At 35.5% G+C, this 13682-nt stretch overlaps 1 protein-coding gene and 1 long non-coding RNA gene across 1 annotated transcript in view; one reads left to right on the plus strand and one right to left on the minus strand.

Annotated features, from left to right (window-relative positions):
* The window catches only part of LOC144978783 (uncharacterized), a 429130-nt gene that overhangs the window by 101352 nt on the left and 314096 nt on the right, over positions 1-13682 (minus strand).
* LOC144978767 (orexin/Hypocretin receptor type 1-like) overlaps positions 1-13682 on the plus strand; it is a gene marked incomplete in the record, with an annotated part of 367308 nt that overhangs the window by 76276 nt on the left and 277350 nt on the right.

Below are 13682 nucleotides of genomic sequence, written 5' to 3' on the forward strand. Positions count from 1 at the left end.
CAAAACGCCTTTTTTGTAATTTAGCCATAGAAATGTCAATTATTTTAAAACTCGAGACTGAATGTATTTATTGCTGCCAAAGTCAGCCCCTTTTTTGTCGACACAATAATTATTAAAAGGACGGAAATACACTACAGTGTCATCTAAGTATTACGGTTTGTGCTCATGAATTGGTGTAATTTATAAATTTCGTTGTCTCAAAAGTAATGGGACAAATCTCCTACTGAGTGCATTTCTAATTAATTGGACGCCATGTAGACTAGCTCAATTAAACTTACACATAGATATACTCTTTTAACCAAAAGCTGACAACGTTATGGCAGTGCAAAATGACTGCTCCTACGAATGTCCGTCACCGACAGAAAGATCTCATTGAATGGTCTGGCACTTTTTACAAACACTTGTTCAGATCTTTATCTGTCATTGAATTTCTTGTTTTCGAAGAAGAAACCTCGAGTAAAATCTTAAACGCCATGGGAAAGTTGATAACACCCATCCATTTTGTAGAAGCAGTGTTTTTATGTGGCTTGAACGTGTATCTCACCTTTTGGAAGAAATAAGAAGCAATTCAATACCTAAGTTGACACCTGTCTTTATCTGATAAATCTCGTGATGGTCGCTGTCCAAGCACTGCCAACTCAGTGAATACAATAAAGACAGAAGCATTGATCAAAGCTGACAGAAGAAGATCTCTTGATGAGATAGCAGGAGACCTTGAAATCAGTCATGGAAGTGCTCATCAACACGTCATATCCTTGGGATTCTCAAAGGTCTGTGCTCGATGTGTACCCAGGCAGGTGGTCAAGAGCGGGAAAAAGTGATTTGTTGTTCCAAGCTTCTCCGGCTAAGTGGGAGAGAAGGCAGCTTTCTCAGTAGAATAATAGCTGGATATGAAACCTTGGTTCATCATATGAACCTGTGTCGAAGAGACAATCATTGGAATGGCGACATCCCTCTTCCTCAAAGACCAAAACTTCAAAACTAAGAAATGAGCTGGGAACGATATGCCAACAGTGATTAGGGACATTAGAGGTGTAATCCTAATTGATTTTCTACCACAGGGAGCAACTGTCAGCTCTGAACGGTACAAATAGATATTGAAGCAACTGAAAGCAAGAATTCGTTGTGTCAGACCAGATTTGGAGGTGGAACGAATACTGATTCGTCATGAACATGCCTTTCCACACCCAAGTGCCAGGAAAAACGAAACAAAAAAAAAAGAAAAAAGGGGGGGGGGGGGCGGGTAATCGCATAAATCGCATAAATTTGATGGACAACGCTGTCTCACCCTCCTTATACCTAGACTTGACACTTTCGGACGTTCAGCTTTTTGATCTACAATGAGGGGACATCGTTTTAAACATGATGAAGAAGCCATGAAAGTATTGAAAAATGGCTCAAATTCAGTTTTACGAGGACGGGATGCATGCTCTTACAAAAAGGTCTACTGCTGCTATCAAGAGAGGCGGAGACTATGTTGAGAAATATCAATCTACTCGGCTAATACCAAGCTTTAGTTTGAGGTATGAAGCATGTTATTGTCTGAATTTGTTTTAAGGTCCTATTACTTTTGTACTCACCCTCGTAGAAACAACCAAGTCTTGAGACATGTTGAAATGTAAGTTGTCCTTATAATGGTATTCATTCGGTTGGACACAAATAAGGGACAGAACCGATGACAAAGGATTTTTCATAATAAAGCCTTTGTTATAAAAAGTTTAGACGAGAATTCAAGAACATTTAGCCTTACAAATTTTGATAGCTTGGGGATCATTTTGATCAATCAATCTGTGGTATTTCTGGTACAAGTATGAAAAAGCGTTTACCCCGTGTATCGTGGTATTCTGCTGAGAGATATATACTGGTAAATGTATTTTATCCAACATATACTTAATTGCAGGTCTGAGAACCCAAATTTTATGGGTCCACTGTTGTAATGTAAATATGGTCAAAACAACGCAAAATATTGTTTATGACAACAATGTTAAACAAAGAAATGATTGCACGATTATCAGACCTGCAAAAATGTGAACGTAGATCAGACCCCAAAGCCAAAATTGATTTCAGATTAAGTAAATTCTGGTGGAGAGCAACAATTTGTTTTCTCCGCCACCTGTTGATATCATGCTGGACTGTCCTGATTGTTTTCTCTCATAATCTAGATTGATCCGAGATATTCAAGCAGCTGCAGTTGTGAAGCGCTTTGGCAATGAGGAACCCACACAGTGTTTTCTGTAGATGTTCATTTATTAAACAATCTTAAGCTATATGTTTCATTTATTCAGTCAGATCTGATGTAATCTGTGGCGATTTATGATCTCCGACCTCTCCTTCATTGTAATGCATAATTCATAATTTATGTCTATGCAGCGAACCGGAGTGTGAAGCGATATAGCAACTATACAAAAATGAGCAAAGCAAACAATTCCCGTATTTCGGGTTGTGAAATAATGGTTTAATGTTATAATAGATAAATAAAGACATCAGAAATTAATAGATTGTTAGGTTTAGGTGTAAAATCCAAGCTCCAATGGCAGCAGCGACAAAATCGATTGATGAATGAATGAATGATTATAAAATTATAAAATCAGATAGAGGGATGAATATATTATTCGTATAACCTTATTTCTCTTTAGTAAAACAATTCCCGATGCACTTTCTGTGCCACTGGTTCCGCTTTTGGATCATTGTCAATGATTAAATCAGGACAATTGATGAACACTATATACGTCATGTGAATGTGAATACACATTTGCTAGAAATATGTGGACTAAAGGTATTGAGTAAAATGAAATGGAACAGCTTTAAAACGGAACACACTAATAAACCTGGTACATTTGGGTTCAAAACCCTTCTCCAGTCCAACAACTAAAACAATTAAACATGTAACATTTCAAGTCTGGACAAATGATCGAAATATTTTCTTCCGTTGAACAATTGTTTATGAGCCAGAAGTATTCAGTATCTAGTATTTTGTTGTTTTTTTTTTCTCTCCCCCCCCCCCCCCCCCCCTTACGATGTTATATTTGTTATTGTTCGTACCATTGTTTATAAAGTAAGAACCAACACATTTTTGTCTTTCGTCAAGGTTCACAGTCCCATGTACGCCTCTGGCAAATCTATCGCTATTCTATTATTCATATCGATATCACCTTGATCGACGTCCCCCTCGACCCGTCTTTGTGCATATTGAGCAGTAAAGTTAGCTGCCCCAAACGTAAACAAAGGTCGAGAAGCATGTGGCAAACCACATGTTCCTGTCTTGACAGCTCACGTTCCAATGTAAATAATAGAAAAAAATAACCTTTAAAATTTGGCTGTTAGGTGGCAAAAGAAACACATATTCATAAATACTCGATCATGCATCAAATAATGTCTAGATATGGATATTTTATGGAACAAAAGGTAAAATTTTCTAAAATTTATCAAAAGTTACAGTCTATCTATTTTTAGACCAGAGCAAATTATTGCGCTGGTGTGAACAAAACGAGAATTATTCGGAGCCTGATTTTCATAATAATTTAGCCTTATATTATTATTTCTGCAACTGTTAGATTTTATGTAAACATATTTTCAATACTGAAAGTGTATTGCCTACAACACAAACTACAAAATTGGGAGACCTATATTGTGCGTAAATTATTCCGGTCCCTAACGGAAATCACTAGCAACTTGTTATTGTTTACGTTTGGGGCACCTAACTTTACTGCTCTATTCGCCAAGGATGGCTGAACTGTTTATATCGATGCCCGGTCCGATGCGATTATTTGGGATGCGCTGCTGAGATGTTCTTAACGAACTATTAATAACTACCTTCTGAAGGTTGGCAACAAAATGACGTTTCTCAGTATATTCATGCTCCACTGTCCGCCCTTTGTGTGACCCAAAAATCCACGTCCCCTTTCCTCGAATTCTCAACTTTCTCTGATATAGCTCCAGCCGCATTCTTGATCCTCCTATATCATGTATCGTTTAATGTCTTCATTCTTGATCCTCCTATATCATGTATCGTTTAATGTCTTCATCTCTTTTCGGGAGGGAACTTGCTCAATTGTAACCCATTGACTCAAACGGTATTATGTCCTGATGTAATGGGCGCTGAATATTGCATTAAAAACCACAATTATGAAACTTACGGTCAATCTCTACTCGTTATGAAAGGGGATGGGGGGAGGGGGGGGGGGGGCGAGTGGCTGAGGCCTTGCACTGTTATTCGGAAGGTCTCGGGTTCGAGCCCCGCATCTGGCACTTTCGTTTGTTGTGTTTTGGGCAAGATTATCAATCCTCAATTTGCTCAATTTGGACAACATGGGTGATTCTTGTTGGCCTCGGGAATCTTGTTTGATGAATTATCTATATTCTTTCGTGGAATGCCTATGCGACAGGATCTAATGGTGCGGCTGAGAAAGGGCGTATTTTTTATGATGGAGAATTAATACACTATCTAATCACGTAAAAACAAGAGATGAAGTGAGTAGGAAAGTGGCAGAAGACAATAAAGATTTTTTTAAAAAAATGTTTCGCGGCGGTGATGGGGGTTTGAACCCGCGACCTTACTGGTACGACAACTCCGACTGGCTGGTGAGAAGTGACTTTACCGTATGAACTATCCACGATCCCAAAAAAAGATCGTCTCTAACCCTAGTCATTATTAAGAGCTCTCTCTCACCGACTACTTGAGATCGCGGGTCCAACACACACAACCTCCGCGAAGTTAGTTGGCCAGTAATTAAGCTTAATAGCCAATATTCTCAACACAAACATAATAATATAACATAGAAACAATTGAGACATTGAGTATGCTCCGGTATTTGGGGTGCCTGCTCCAATCACCTTTCTGAATTAAAAATTTACCACATAAAAAGAACCTACACGTTCAGATTTCCTGTAATTCTATGCCACTTTTCTGGGCCCTATTCATTCCGACATAATACAGTGACGGGGATTCACAATTTGTCTAAGGTTGGTACACTCACATTTGTGACCACGGCCGTCAAATGGTATTATGTCGTGATGGTTTAAAGGCGAAAGATTGAATTTGTTGTTAAAAGTATCAAACTGTTGATGTATATGATGTATTGTTTATGTTATATTATTGAGTAATATTAATAATAATAATAATAATAATAATAATAATAATAATAATAATAATAATAATAATAATAATAATAATAATAATAATAATTAATGATGATAATGATATAAATAATAATAATAATATAATAATAATAATAATAATAATAATATATAATAATAATAATAATAATAATAATAATAATAATAAATAATAATAATAATAATAAATAATAATAATAATAACAAAAATAATAACAAAAACAACAATCAACAACAATAATGATAATAATAATAATAATAATAAAATAATATAATAATAATAATAATAATAATAATAATAATAATAATAATAATAATAACAATAATGATCATCATCATCATCATCATCATCATCATCATCATCATCATTATCATCACCATCATCATTGTTATTATTTAATGTTATCATAACATCTTTTTCATCATGCTGTTGCGTGCTAAGAAAACGAATGTTTTTTTCATTCTGTTATAAAAAAAATATTTCAAATATCGAATTCCAAGTCCATTTCATGTCTAAAGAAGTCTCATGTTTGACCAACTGAATGCAGTTTTAATTTGGCAATTTTTAAAGTAAGATTTTTCAAGCTATGATTAAAAAAATGCGATTTTTTTGTGATTAACTAAATGACCATTATTATTAGATGTGCCCAATTGAGCGGAATCTTTAACAACGTATAAAATGTACATAAAAAGACGAGCAGATTAGATATAGGTGTCAAATGTATGTGCTCAATTGGCACTCCTTACTGACCAAATGAACACTTTTTTCTGTTTACATTCCAATATTTTTATACAGAAAGGACGTGCCGAATATTTATATGCCGTCAATCTGTTTTTGTTTGTATTGTATTTATGTTTTCATTGTTTTTTTTGTTGTTGTTGGCTGGGGAAGGGTTTTGAGCCCGAAACGTTCCGTGTTTTATAGTTTGTTCTTTTTTGTACCTGTTATATTCATTTTTGTTTATTACTTTTTTCCAGTACAGATTCTAGCAGCTTAGCATCACTTTGATTTTTCCAGGGTTCGACAGTATGGCGCACACAGTTCATATCATAATATAGTATTTCTTCTCACGCCATTTTCCCATTCTGTCCTTGGCGAAATTTATCTATTAATGTTTTCCTCACCAACTACAGGAAACTCGTCACATTAGTTACGATACAGCCAATTTTTTCATCATTCTGAGTTCTTTTGTACATCACAAAATTGAAAGATATTTTTTTGTTATAGTTATTTGAATTTAACTGTGTTGTCCAGCTCAATTTGCTGAAAACATGCGTATAGCAAGAACATATTCCTTTGGTATTCCAGTGGGAAAATAATATTTTTTGTCTTTGATGGGTGTTAAGTTTTGGGAAAAACACTGAAAATGGTCTGCAAGATCTGGGTGAAAGGGAAGGTGAGAGGGAGGGTCATTGGGTAGAGCAATCTTCTCACAAACCAAGGGATTAGTTTTAACACTGTGATAGAATCCATCCACTAGTAATTGAATAGCTGGATCTGTTAGATTTTACTGAAAGTAGTATGGTAAACTATCATTTTATATAAGGAATGGCATGCCGGTGCTACAATACGGTTTACACTGCATAAATCTGAATAAGAGACAGGTCTATGAAAACATATAGGTTGAATAAATGGAAATGTTTTTTAAAAGATATAAATAAGAGAAATAGAAGTGGCCGATTACACAAGGAATTACATTTCAACTCAAGGATCTTAGTTCCTAGCCCACCTCATGTACTTGGGTTTTCATCTTGAATATTTCATCGCCCAAGTTTGCTCAATTAATGTCTTATCGAAATTATTTTAAAAATTACTTTCATGTCGATTGTTTCCACCCCCCCCCCCCGGGAATGTTTAGACGATAACATCTCTGATGTACAATGACAGAACACCAACTTTTATTCGGCGCAGAATATTTTAAAGCTTGAAGTTTCGTTATTTTACATTGACCCTCAACTTGTTAGAAGTTCTAAAAACCTGAGTCTTCATGAAGGTTCGCACAAGGATTTTAAACTACTATTTAATCTTGCTGATGGCAAATTCATGTTGAATTTGTGAAGTGAGTTAAAGAAACAAATGGCCTCCATCATTCTGAGAACATTAAAAAAATACAGTTTCAGGTTCGACATTATTGAAAATGAATTGATCAAAATATATAAATGCGGTAATTCGGTGTAGATTAGAGTTCATCTGGCTTTTATGGAAGTTGGATTGAGGCAATATTTATAAAAAACAGCATGCATTGTTTTCTATTAAATGCTGCATTTTACGTAATAATACATTATGGGGCTATTGTAAAAGAGAAAAGAACCAATTTATAGCCTTGTCATAACTTTCGACCATAGCTATCTGGACTAAAAGAGAAATATATGATACTACAGGTTATGCAGGGAAAAGACAGTAGTTGATCATCTCCTTGTTGTATACATCTATTATTGAAGCTGGTTGGTTAATGGATCCTATTTGCCAATCGAGTTATCTGCCATTTTCAATTCATCTCCCACGACACTATTAACATAAAACGATCGGCTGCACACTGCGAGTTGTCACGGGAAAATTAATGTGGATTCATTGGCGCTTTCTGGGATGAGTTTATAAGAGAGTTTGGTTGTTCGTGTGGCTTTAGAAAGAGATAGACACGATCCAAAATTCTTTAAGAATAAGCCACTCAAATTGAATGCCATCCGTCAATCTCCGTGCCAATTGCATTGCAATCCAAGCTCAATTTGAATTTTGAATTTGATTTTTCTTTATTTTTCATTTCTATTTTCATTTCTTGACGGGACAGAACACGGCAAACTCAGATTTTTTATAAAGATTCGATCAAAGGAAAGAGAATGAATACGAGATATATTGTGGCTATAAAATTGACAGTTCACGAAATTATCTGATTTTATGGTCTGTGTAAATCATCAGAAGAAACAGCTATCTACATTTTTTATCATTACTCTTAATTTAAAGTAAAGTTTGGTCAACTCAAACATTTCATGCCCATTAATTAGTGGGAATAATGTAAACATTTAGTGACTTCATATCTTTAAATATAACAACGACTTATTGGTATTGTTACTTTCTATTAACTCATGACATACAAAAAAAGGGTCGCCCTACAATTTGTTTGACACAAGAAGTTTTTCAAAGAAAAAGGGATCCACTCCATTTTGCAATTTACACCCCTCAACATATTACATTTCACTGTCAAAAATGCATTTTTTTCAAGTTGGTCATAAAATGTATACTTAAAATCTTTATAGATTAGCTGGACCTCTTATTCTGCCGTACTCTGAAAAAAAAAAACACAATTTTAAAATTTTGTCCAGAAAACTCGTCCTTCAAATATCGATCGATTAAAGTGACTCTCACCTTGCAAAATAAAACAAACAAAAAAAAAAAGCACAACAAAAAAAAAAAAACAAAAACAAAACAAAACAAAACAAAAAACCCCTCTCAAAATTAGGACTTTTACAATAAGTAATGAACGTGCTAGTGCAAAAATCGAACTTAAAAACGGACTTGTATTGTTTGAAGTGGGAATTTACATCAATACGGCCTAATGAATGAGTTTGTGAATCTTACTGGCATAATTCATTCATTGTTTTATTTTGGCATTGCCATCGACAGCTTACTCATTGCCTCAAATGATAAGTATTCATCCAGAATTTCGAAGACGGTTCATTCCACGGATCTTGGTTCGTGCTGGGTACTCTGACAAACCAACCATTTGTACGTTTTCATCAAAAACATTAACTCTCTGCTTACTCGCCATTTTCTGTATTTTCCTCACACTTATTGACATAAAAATTGATTTTTAAAAACTTTAACTCAAAAGGAATAAGTAAATACTAGACTAGGCATAATTTTGCACATCAAAAACAAGGGTAATGTAAAAGTTGCTGCTCGAAGCTCGAAGAAATAAATAACAATGTGAAATTGAATGTAAGCTTCAATTTAATATACGAAAGAGATAAAATGGAGGTTTCGGGTTTCCCCTTTATCAACAAAACAGTTTTGTTGATAAAGGGGAAACACGAAACGTCCATTTTTATCTGTTTTCGTATACTAAATTGAAGCTTACATTCAATTTTGCATTGTTATTCATCACAGAAAAACAAGCTGAACCACAAAACACGAAGTTCTTACGGGTTTAACAAAAAAGTCTGCGAATTATGTGATGTACGAAAGAAATTTGAATGTAGACGTCTAAAAATTGCTGGTTGTTTATTAACAAATGTGACCATTTTCCCAAATTGTCAAAAAGCTTGAACGCTGAAACTTTAGACCCCAAAATAATCTCCTGTTTGAGGCTTTATTGAAGTTAGTTTGCTGGTCAAAGTGAATAAATGTGTTTTGTTAGAGAACGGTAGCATGAATTGTCTCAGTGGCCACCAGATGGTACCGTTGCCAATAACGCTGCCAATATCCGTGCACGCTTTCAGTGCATATTTCATGAGTTATCCATAAAAACAATAGTAAAACCACTTCAAGAAATGATATTGATTCCAATCTTTTCTCTAATCTACTCTTGTCTATGGCAACACATCCCATTTCATTGAAATATGCAATTGAATTTGTTGTTTACAAGATATTGTCATATTGTGTTCATCATTTGCCCAATCACACAATGAAATAGTCATCTCAATGATAATAGAAATAATTCATGATATACTAAATTAGATTTATCAGTCACTACATGCCAACGGTACAAATATTGAATGTATTGGATTGTCAAATAGTTCGCATTTTGGCTACATAATATAGCAAATTTTTCCCTATAACAAATCGAATCTAACACTGGACTGTTACGAGTACTTAAAGGGAAAAGATTGTAAGTTGCTGGATATATTAACTTGTTTGTCTTGGGTCATTTTAAAACGCTTTAATCATTCTGACCCTGAACACATAATAACTATGGTTATGTCTCAGATATCTGGCTACAACAAGATATGAAGTGAGTAGAAAAGTGCCAGAAGACAATAGAGAATAAAAATTTTTTTCGCGGCGGTGGTGAGGTTTGAACCTGCGACCTTATTGGTACGACAACTCCGCCTGGCAGGTGAGAGCGTGGCTCTACCGTGTGAGCTATCCACAAACACATAAAATATTCGTTTCAAACCCAAAGTCATTTCTAGATCCCTCTCTCACCCACTTCTTGAGATCGCCGATTCGTTCACCACCATCGCGAAGTAATTTTGACCAGCAGTTAAGCTTAATAGCCAATATTCTCATCACAAACATATAACATAGAAACGATTGAGACATGGAGTATGCTCCGGTGTATGGGGTGAATTTTTAATTCAGAAAAGTGAGTGGAGCAGGCACTTATGTTGGTAACAACAGGATATGAAGTGAGTAGAAAAGTGCCAGAAGACAATAGAGAATAAAACTTTGCGATGGTGGTGAACGAATCGGCGATCTCAAGAAGTGGGTGAGAGAGGGATCTAGAAATGACTTTGGGTTTGAAACGAATATTTTATGTGTTCGTGGATAGCTCACACGGTAGAGCCACGCTCTCACCTGCCAGGCGGAGTTGTCGTACCAATAAGGTCGCAGGTTCAAACCCCACCACCGCCGCGAAAAAATTTTTTATTCTCTATTGTCTTCTGGCACTTTTCTACTCACTTCATATCTTGTTGTTACCAACATAAGTGCCTGCTCCACTCACTTTTCTGAATTAAAAATTCACCCCATACACCGGAGCATACTCCATGTCTCAATCGTTTCTATGTTATATGTTTGTGATGAGAATATTGGCTATTAAGCTTAACTGCTGGTCAAAATTACTTCGCGATGGTGGTGAACGAATCGGCGATCTCAAGAAGTGGTTGAGAGAGGGATCTAGAAATGACTTTGGGTTTGAAACGAATATTTTATGTGTTCGTGGATAGCTCACACGGTAGAGCCACGCTCTCACCTGCCAGGCGGAGTTGTCGTACCAATAAGGTCGCAGGTTCAAACCCCACCACCGCCGCGAAAAATTTTTTTATTCTCTATTGTCTTCTGGCACTTTTCTACTCACTTCATATCTTGTTGTTACCAACATAAGTGCCTGCTCCACTCACTTTTCTGAATTAAAAATTCACCCCGTACACCGGAGCATACTCAATGTCTCAATCGTTTCTATGTTATATGTTTGTGATGAGAATATTGGCTATTAAGCTTAACTGCTGGTCAAAATTACTTCGCGATGGTGGTGAACGAATCGGCGATCTCAAGAAGTGGGTGAGAGAGGGATCTAGAAATGACTTTGGGTTTGAAACGAATATTTTATGTGTTCGTGGATAGCTCACACGGTAGAGCCACGCTCTCACCTGCCAGGCGGAGTTGTCGTACCAATAAGGTCGCAGGTTCAAACCCCACCACCGCCGCGAAAACATTTTTTATTCTCTATTGTCTTCTGGCACTTTTCTACTCACTTCATATCTTGTAGATATCTGGCTAATCGTCTTCGTCGCTCCCAGAGTTCACTGACGTTGGCACAAAAATGATTTGAATTGAAAAAAGCTAGACCATAATAAGCTATGTTTAGCAGATTTCCTAACTTTAAATTGGAAATCAGAAATAGATATGTTATACAGTGGCATTTCTCTCGCAGATTCTTTGAATATCAAGTTAAGAAAAACATCTTACAAGAATAACAACATTTTCCGTTCGATGGTGAGATAATGCAAATTTTAAGTCAAATTTTTAAGTATTAATGTGTGTAAATTGATTTTGAATACAGTGTTCCTTTTTTTAAAATCGTTATCAGTCTTCTGATTAAGGCAACAATAGACACTTCTTAAGTAGGCCTACTACTCTACCAAAGACATCTTGGTACTTCTTAAGTCTATAATAACTTCATTATAATTGTTTTAAAAATGAACAAAGGATTAAATTCAAAGCAAACGTTCTTTTAACCACTAGCACAATATAAGAAGCTGTACACAAGGACATGCTATTTGCTTTGGTGTGAGTGAAGAGATAGTGATATGGTATTATCTCTATATCATGTCATTTTCAACCTTACATGAGTATTGATCATTTGTAAGTAAAGAGATACTCACGGATTCGGCCCGCTAGATAGATTGTACCAACACGCAAATATATGTGTGACTATTAACATTTATACTCTGATTGAGAGAATGTGTTGAGAAATAATCAGCTAATTGATGGTCTACCTGACGTCAACTTCATTCATTCTATATGCCGCAAACAAGAGATCTCCACAAAATAATGATGTCCTTGCAATGCCTTTACCAATGTCCAGTTGTATCAAATCTATCTGAAGTCTGTGTCCAAGTCAATTCTGTTTGGCCTTTTTTCAATTCCCTTGCGGGCTCTATGTAATGTCTTAGCGGGTTTTATTTAATCTGTTTTAGCTCCATGAAGTAATCAAACAAGGAGTCAAATACAGAGGGCGTACACCAACTTCACTTCCAACAACATTGAATCAAGATCTCAAAAATTATCAAATACATTTAGAAACAACAACCGAAGAACTAATTTCAACAACACAAGAAAACATCCAACTGCCTCAGCACCTTAACACACATGATGACATTCTGAAGCTAAGATTCCTAACTGGATAATAGAAACAGACTGACAAACTCGAAGTGACGCAAACATTCATGGCAAGCGTCCATAGAGACTTCGCAGCCATTTTATTATAATGTAGCTCCATGCACGCGTGATCAAGCTTGAATACTAATGTTACACAAACATTCTTATGCGGTATAACAAAATAATGATGTGGTGATGCCCTTTGTTCCTCACTCATTGTGACTCTAAAAAATGTTAGTAGTATCAGTACTCTTTGCTGATTTATTTTAGATCCATCAAACTGAAGCAATTATGGGCGAGTCAGTAAATAGATGAATAAAAAAAATGATTGGATAGGTACATTCTTTATTTGAAATAAACGTAGTGTGACTACCGATTTAAGACTAAATTTGTAATTTGAATCATGCGTTCAGAAATAAACGTTGATCTCAAATTAAACAAGCAATTGTGATAAAAAGAGAATTAAAATAAAAAAAGAGAACACGGCCCATATGTGCAGAAATCAGATATTTAACCTGTGACTCTTCTCAGGAAATGAGAGACAAATGGTAATTTGTATTCCCTCTTTTCCTACGTCCAACTCTATCCCCATTTTGATAATTATAATTTCTTTTATACCTTTTGGTAGTTTGAAGTTTACTCCTTACTTTCTCTCCTTTTGTTTACATTTTGTACATCTATATTGCCAGACTCTGATAAAAACATATTTACATTTTTGGCCAGAAAACTTGTACTTCAAATTTTGATCGATTAAAATGGCCCTCCTCTTGGCAAAGCGACACGAAATGTGAAGATCCGATTCCTTTCAACAAGACATGTCAATTATTTCTCTGTCATCTGTCTGAATTTTAAGTGATGTATTCATGTTCTTTTAGTTTTTGTTTTTGGCCGAGGAAGGGTTCTGAGTCCAAAACGTTCTGTGTTTGGTATTTTGTTCTATATTGCTTAATCATCTTTGTCCAATATAAAAATGTCAAACCTGTGACGTCGAGAAGAGAAGTGGTTATTTCATGTTTCTTGTTTCTGT

This window comes from Berghia stephanieae, chromosome 1, assembly GCF_034508935.2.
Source record: "Berghia stephanieae isolate SIO BIC M18660-M18661 chromosome 1, UCSD_Bste_1.3, whole genome shotgun sequence".
Classification (NCBI taxonomy): domain Eukaryota; kingdom Metazoa; phylum Mollusca; class Gastropoda; order Nudibranchia; family Aeolidiidae; genus Berghia; species Berghia stephanieae.